At 33.5% G+C, this 8,544-nt stretch overlaps 1 long non-coding RNA gene across 2 annotated transcripts; it reads right to left on the reverse strand.

The window, feature by feature from the left end:
• Positions 1 to 748: 748 nt before the first annotated feature.
• LOC141326345 (uncharacterized) lies at positions 749 to 3,424 on the reverse strand. Of its 2 annotated transcripts, XR_012353879.1 has the most exons (4): positions 3,273 to 3,424; positions 2,253 to 2,362; positions 2,093 to 2,164; positions 749 to 1,115 (listed from the first exon to the last, which is right to left on the reverse strand). It is a non-coding gene; the product is annotated as an uncharacterized lncRNA (long non-coding RNA). The 2 variants fall into 2 exon arrangements; XR_012353878.1 differs by lacking the exon at positions 3,273 to 3,424 and having other exon boundaries at positions 2,253 to 3,266.
• Between the last annotated feature and the right edge of the window lie 5,120 nt (positions 3,425 to 8,544).

Here is an 8,544-nt window from a genome sequence, read left to right on the forward strand (position 1 = left end):
TTTAATTTTTTAATTTTATTTTTTTAGATGCATTGATTGGACAGAAACTAACTGGAAAGGCAGGTGGCTTAAAGAGTCTAGAGGATTAAACTAAAAGGCTTGTAACTTAATTCCAACTGCTTCCAGTTTAATTGAATTTCACAATGTGCTGGCAATGGGATCCTGTAGTCCAATGCATGCAGCATAGCCGATTTAGACAAAAAGGGATTATACTGTCAGAAAAATAAGGCTTCTGCATACTCAGTGATTCATAACTTGCATATACAGTTGAGGTCAAAAGTTTGCATACACCTTGTTATTTATTTTGCCAAAATAAGAGGGATCATACAAAATGCATGTTATTTTATACACTGAAAAAAATGATTCATTGAATTTACTAAATTTTTTTAAGGTAAGTGGTTGCAATCAATTGATTTGATCTAAATTTAAACAAACACATTTATTTGGATTTAAACAATTTTATTTAGTTAACTTAGTATTAAAAAAAATAGTAATTTCAGCCCAATTTAAATATGCTACTTCCTCTTAATTTATTTAATTGTTTCTGAAGAAAAAATATTCATTGAATTTACTCAAATTTTTTAAGGTAAGTGGTTGCAATCAATTTATTTTAGCTACATTTAAATAACCACATTTTGTTGACTAAATTTCAAAATTGTTTTAATCACTTACCTTAAAAAAAATCCTTTTCTTAAGGAGAGGTTCTTAAATGGCTTTGCAAATACACACAACAAGTTTAATGTTTTGAATTTATTTTTAATGTCATCAAATGTAAATTCAGTAACAGTTTCTTTGTATATACAACAAGTGTTTGGAAGACAAGTGCTTACTTAACGTTGCACATTCACAAAATAAAAATTAACAAAAATTCACAGGTGAAAGAGGCCACATTGTTGAGTGCGGACTTGGAATTGCAAAATTAATAAAACATATGTGGAAACAGGCAACAGTATATAGTGATTAAACAGTATATTGTATTTTTTCAATAGTGAATAAAACAATAGTGCTAAAACTGTTCATATGTCATGCAACAAACTGCAATTTGTAATGGATTTTACAGGTATGCCCATGGTGATGTGTTGTGGGTCTTTCAAGGAGTCATCTCTTTGACTGTCCTATATTTAAATAAAAAGAAACTGTTATTAGTAGGGTTGGGTATCAACTGATATTTACCAGCCAATATGCACAAAAACACATCAGTATGTCATCATAAACAGCTGTTTTTTTTAAGTTAAAGTGAAAGGAAGCAGATGAGAAAGAAAACTGACAAATCTATTTGTATATCTCCCACATGTCGTTCCTAATCTGCAAATGGAACACAAATTCAGATATTTTAATGAGATCTGTGAGCTTTCTAACCCTGCATAGACAGCAACGCAACTCAACTGAAATGTTCTTAGGCCAAGAAACACATTAAAGATATTGGTAAAATAGTCCATGTGACATCAGTGGTTCAACAGTAATTTCATGAAGCTACGAGAATACTTGTGCGCAAAGAAAACAAAAATACAGACTCCTCCGCGCCACCGTCTGCCATTCATGAGAGTACCATGACACAAGTGTTTGGTGTTGCTGACATGAACATGCATGGGCTGAACCATGTTTATAAGCAAAGAAAAACACACGCATATGTCATTGTAGTCTTGACAATGGAGGCAGGAAGAAGAATTGTTGAATAAAGTTATTTTTGTTTTCTTTGCACATTAAAATTATTCTTTAGCTCTGTAAAGATACGGTTGAACCACTGATGTCACATAAATGGTTACACTTATGTCCTTAGTACGTTTTTGGGCCAGTTATATTGTTGCCTATGCAAGTCCAGAAACCTCTCAGATTTCATTGAAAAAATTTTTTAATTTTTTTTGGTTCTGAAGATAAACTAAGGTCTTCTGGGTTTGGAAAGACATGAGGGTGAGTAATTAACGACAGAATTTTCATTTTTTGGGCAACTATAACCCTTTTAGTATTTGAAATTTAAGTAGAATTTAAATTCAAGCAGAGACATTTTTGTCTGGACACTGTATTTGACATCACTGTGTTAAATAATAATACATATGGGAAAGGAAAAGACACTTGATAAATGAATACATACCTCCTGTAAAATGCCGAAATATTTGACCATTTTCCTCCCAGTAAGACCTCCTTTCTGGAAAACAGCAGTGATCTGTGGAACATAACATATTACATTATATGATATATTTCATTAAAGTCAACAGTTTATTGTAAAATGCTTTAATACTAAAATTACTTACTGTGCATATTGCTGGAATAATACAACTTCAGGAAAGTGGCGAACCTGGAAACTTCCTTTGGCATCAAGGAAATGGTATGTGTCCTAGTCACAGGAACATGCAGAGAGTCCCTCAAATGAAAGTAAAAACACAATAATTATTATTGCTAGTTTAAAACAGTTTACATGCTGCACCATTAAAGCTAGCAAAAAGGGGCATGTTCACATGATTACAATTGTGAACACTAAAAACATTCAGAAATCCAATGTTATATTGTGAGATTTACTGATAGGAACTAACTGGAAATTCCCCTCATAACTTCATGCCTTCGTCCATATTTTTGATTTCCCGGAACTTTCTATTACAAGGCATAGTTATTTGGAGTTGTGATGGTGTCCAGTATGAACGAAACACATCTAACGTAACACCACAAATAAAGTTTGAGTCTGTGGAAACAATTCTACAGTACAAACACGCAGTTAAGGATACGATCTTCCCATCATTGCTTTAAATGCAATAGTTGCCACAGAAGTTAATAATTTTTTTCGGTATCACGCAAGCACTACCTTACCTTCAGCCAAAACAAACTGCTCTTGAACAAACAAGTTAGGACATTAAAGATGACCCGTCCAAAAGGATTTAACGTTATATGTCATGTTTAACCACATTAGAAGCCGGCAGATTCCCGAAGGACTGGCTGTGGTAACGTTAACTAGGCGGGAACACCAATAACGTTACCGGCCTGAGCATCTCCGAAAGCGCTTAAGCATTTAAATAGATGCTATCCTTTCAAATAAACGGCGTATTTTAGGCTTATACAACTACATTTTCATACAAAAATATCTTAAAAGTAACGTTACATTCTGTCACATAAAAAAGTATTATTTGTGTTATTTGTGTAAGTTATATGTGACCGTCCGTTGGTCGCTGTGGAATTTCTCCCAAAGACTCATTTTGCAGATATTATTTATACAGCGAACAAACTATTTACTGTAATAAACAGTGCTACACTACATTATTACTCACATAAATATTACTCACCGTGTAAATCGACCGAATGATGAAAACTCCGGGTCCGGAATGAAAAGTTCCCACCGTGAACCTGACTGAGTCATGACTGGAAACTCCTTTTGGCGCCAGGGAGAATGTGCATTTGTGCGCATGCGCAGAAAGTTTACTTAATATTTTCTAACTGAATTTAATTAATTCACATGGCTTGGATTTAAAACACATGCAATTTGCTTAAAACCAATTAATACTTATTAATTAAAATCAAAAACTAAATTTTTATTATTTAAACTAGCGAAATTGAATCATGCTTAATTTAATTGGGGCCATAATCATTTTTTTCAGTGTAGTGTGTACTGACCTGAATAAGATATTTCACATAAAAGACATTTACAAAAGAAAAAATAATAGTTGAATTTATAAAAATGACCCCGTTCAAAAGTTTACATACACTCGATTATTAATACTGTGTTGTTACCTGATGATCCACAGCTGTGTTTTTTATTTTTTTGTTTAGTGATAGCTTTTCATGAGTCTCTTGTTTGTCCTAAACAGTTAAACTGTCCGCTGTTCTTCAAAAAAATCCTTCAGGTCCCACAAATTCTTTGGTTTTTCAGCATTTTTGTATATTTGAACCCTTTTTAACAATGACTGTTTGATCTTTTTACACTGAGGACAACTGAGGGACTCATATGCAACTATTACGCATGGTTTAAAAGCTCACTGATTCTTCAGAAGGAAACACAATACATTAAGAGTCAGGAGTGAAAACTTTTGAACAGAATGAAGATGTGTAAATTTTTCTGATTTTGCCTAAATGTGTATTTTAAATTTAGTATTGTCCTTCAAAGCTACAGAAGATAATTTCATGTTTCCCAGAAGTCAAAATAAGTTACATTTACCCTGTTTTTTTTTTTATTCAAAAAAATGTCACCCCCCAGCTCTTAATGCATTGTGTTTTCTTCTGAAGCATCAGTGAGTGTCTGAACCTTCTGTAATAGTTGCATATGAGTCCCTCGGTTGTCCTCAGTGTGAAAAGATGGATCTCAAAATCAAACAACCATTGTTGGAAATAGGGATGCACCGAAATGAAATTCTTGGCCGAAGCCGAAGCCGAATAATAATGAAATGCTTGGCCGAAGGCCGAAGGCCGAATACCGAACGCGGTGTTTCGCATTTTTTTTCCATTTATTTTGCCAATTTTTTCACCATTACAATAATTAAATAGTAAAAATTTGCTTTTTACTATTTTGCATTGCTTTTCAGAGAAATAACAAAAATACAATTTCAAAATATTTATTTAACACTGAACTAGTTTTTAATATTAATATTTTTACTAGAAATTAATATTAAAGTTTCAAAGAATAAATAAATTATATTAATTTAACCAATTGTTATCAATCAAATATTATATTACTTAAATAACATATACATATATTTTACTGCCTTTGTTTAAATTGTTTACATTTTTATAACACATTATCTTGTGGATCCATCAGTTCACATTTACAACTCTATGCGTTTCTCTTCCAGCAGGAGGCGCTGTCAGAATAATATTACACAGAGCAACGCAGCAAATGACTTGAGAAGGGTCTGGCTGCAGACCGTGGCTGTATCCGAAATCGCCCCCTATACCCTCATTCACTATTCCCTACATTAGTCCACTCATTCAGTCCACTTGAAGGAGTGAGTGAAAACGAGTGAGTGAATTCGGACACTGAGTGCACCGGAAGGACTGCCGCTTTTGCATAGTATTGCTTACTGTTTAACAATCATTTAAAACGGACAGTTCGAGTAGTTAGATTAAAGGATTTATCTTGAACTATGTCAAGGAGTTTACATATAAACCCTGGTTAAACAATTTAATAATCAATTTACAACGAATTTGTACCCGTGTTGTATGCTGTATTATGCAGTGGACAAGCGAATGGATGGATGATTCAGCTGCGGGCGCCATCGTCTGGCGAGACGCGGGAATTCAGTCGGCGCGCGACTCTCACAGTGCATTATGGGTTATCTCTAGCTGTTGAGCATACATCGGTTGTACACTCGTTTTTGCGGTGCATTGTGGGATTGAATGAGTGCACTCGGGAACGTTCACTATGGTTTCGAACACCACTTAAAATGGCTGTCCCCTCAAATAGTGCACTATTTGAGGGTATAGGGGGCGATTTCGGATACAGCCCGTGGATGCGAGTGGAGCTCCACTCAAGAGCGGAAATACGTCACCTCCACTTCCGACGCAAATTACTTTATTATTGTTTAATCTTTCGTTTTGTATTATTTATAGTTACATATACATGCACGTAATATTTACATTTTCTGTACATTTTATCGTTAAAACGTTTACCGTGGCAAATTATATATGTATATAATTATATATTTTAGAAAGTAAACAGTAGATCTATAATATCACTGGACATTAAATGAGAAGTTAATTTATTAAACATCTTAATCACAATTTGTATTTTAAACAAAATAACAACATGTACATATCACAGTAAAATAATGTTTTCCACAATGTTTAATTTAATTCCTTTATTTCAGACTCTTAGGTCCATATCAACAAAAGTAACAAAATATAGATAATACATAAGATAATACAAACATAAAATACACATACATCAAAACCTTTGAAAAACACACAAACATTCATGCCAACACTTTCGATACCAGAAGTACTTAGGATCACTTAATTTAAGGGTTACTTAGAAAAAATTTAATTTAATTTCTAGAATTATTAAATAGACACATACAATTGCAAATATTTTAATCCTTAACAAAGCGTAAATATTATTTTATAGCCTACCAAACCATAGGTATATTGCCGCCTTACAGGTGGTGTCGAAGCCGAGAAATCCATCTTTAAATCATGCATTATTTCTAATTGGGAAGCAGGAAAAATCCTAATTTCAAATTGTCTGCAAGGCAGCATTGCGCCTATGTAAACTTTCACAAAACTAACATTGAAATTTCACAAGTAGTTTTGTTATGATATGATAACCTCGTTGTAACTCGCTAATGTAGCGATGCTAAATTATAGTGACTGCTTCGTATTCTGATTCAAAGAAGGCAAACCTCTTGGGCAGGTTTTAAGTGTCATTTACCATAATATGAATAAATAGTAGTTTTGCGCATGGTCATTTTGTAGTAATCCCCGCTTCACAAGCACTTATAATTAATAAAATTATTAGTCAATATTCTTAATTTATTTTGATCATATGCATACATGAACCATGCTTATAGCTACTATTATAAGTTTATTTACAGATTAATTAATTTATACCTTGTGTAAGTAAAATTAAAATTCTATTTGTTTATTTCTTATGGTTTTCGTAGCACAAATTGAATTATTTTATGAAACTGTGTAAAAATCGCTTGGACATCTGGGACGCGAAAGCAACTTTTTCCACCTTTGACCGCAAGATGTCATTAGTGTGCAACGTGTTGAAAAGCTTCGAGTAATGTACCTTTTTACGATACACTTAAGGGGAAAGCCTCAGTGCTTCGAAAAGCTTCATTTTCCCATCACTACTAAATTAATAGGCTACAATAAAAAATAAAATTACCTGAATTAAAGTGCGCGACGCCATTTTGATTTTAGTGGAGATGACGTCTTTCCGGTTTGAGGGTGGAGGTGACGTATTTCCGGTGGAGCTCCACTCGCTGTATGTCTGCAGCCAGGTCCTCTTGGATGACTTTGAAACGTGCAGCGCTTATATTTATTCAATGGATAGCCTTTTGAAGTTTCATCGCAATTCTTGTCTTTCAGTCCCCACATTTAAGACAACCTGAAATTATAATTAAGACTTTCTTAGCCCCTAAATAAAACTGCAGTCATCAATGAAAATTAAGAGCTTTATTTAAGTCTTTCAAAAAACAAACCTTACACAAAATACGTTTCTTTTTATTTTTTTCCCACCATGTTCAGGGAACAAGAAAAATATTAAGGGGACTAAATTAATATCAGCATATAAAGTATAATCGCCTCTTATTGTCTCTGAGAGAATGCATGTCAGATGCTGAAAGCACTGTCAGTTTTCACTTTCACTTTCACATATAGCGTAGTTTTCACGTTGCTTGTGTGATATCCATTGGCTCACCTCCATGGTTTAAAACATAAATATTTATAAAAATACAGTATATAGAAAGGACAAATCTTTAAAATATTGTGACGTAACACCAACGTAAAGCCAATAGGTGCGTTCGACTTCATGCGGCGCCGACAGAAATCGGCTGCCGCCTTTCAAAACAATGCATTCTGGTAAGATCATTTGTCCGACTTTGATCGGCGCTGCAGCCGCCTTTCAATCACGTGTTCCATCAAAGTACCGTGAGAGCAAAACGAGAGCAGCCGCAGAGGTCAGGCGCTGCAGCTATGGCGCGTACTCCGTGCCAATACCGAACGACCGACCGACCGACCGAACAGCCGAACGGCTAATCGAACGTCTGACCGCACGTCTTGAACTCTCTGCGGGTGATCCACGTGACGACCTCACGTGACGTCAGCGCTATAAAATTTGGACATTAGGAATTAAAAATGATCAAATAATAACTCTAGCTTTTATGTTTTTTGCTTGTACTTGATTGGAATGTTGATGTTTTCTGTATTGTCTCTGTATTACTGTATTATCTGTTTATGACATTAATAAAAAAAACTCTTACCCTCTTTCCACAGCAGGTGGCAATGTATAATAAATGTAGTGATGTGATTGTGAATAGGTTTAACTTTCAAGGTGTACTTAATTTAACATATTAATGTTGAAATCTTATTTTTTTTTATCTTTCTTTTTCAAAAGTGATTTCAATGTAATTACATTTTTAATTCGAAAAAGTTTATTAGAAAATAAATTTTCTAATATATATATATATATATATATATATATATATATATATATATTTATTTATTTAGTTAGTTAGTTATTTATTTTTATAATTGTCCTACTAATCGTAAGTATATGATTAATTAAATCATTTGATAGACTTGGGTAACACAATTTGAATGTACTTTTATGAATGTACATATTAATGCTGCTAAAGAAATCGGATATCAACGCAAAACCCACTTTTAGTCATATTTATTGACGTGTAATACAGTTACAAAATAATTGATAATAAGCTTAAAAACATTACGTCGTGAATTGGGAACTCAAGGAACTCAAGTAAGTAAGAACATTAAACACTAACTCACAGTAGGATTTTTTTGTTAAACAAATGAGTGTGTCGATATGTATTGTTATTGTGATATAAGTCTTATAGCGATCAATGCAGTAAATTTAAAAAAAAATGATATGCTTAATGTGTA

The sequence above is a fragment of the Garra rufa genome, chromosome 2 (genome assembly GCF_049309525.1).
Source record: "Garra rufa chromosome 2, GarRuf1.0, whole genome shotgun sequence".
Classification (NCBI taxonomy): Eukaryota; Metazoa; Chordata; class Actinopteri; order Cypriniformes; family Cyprinidae; genus Garra; species Garra rufa.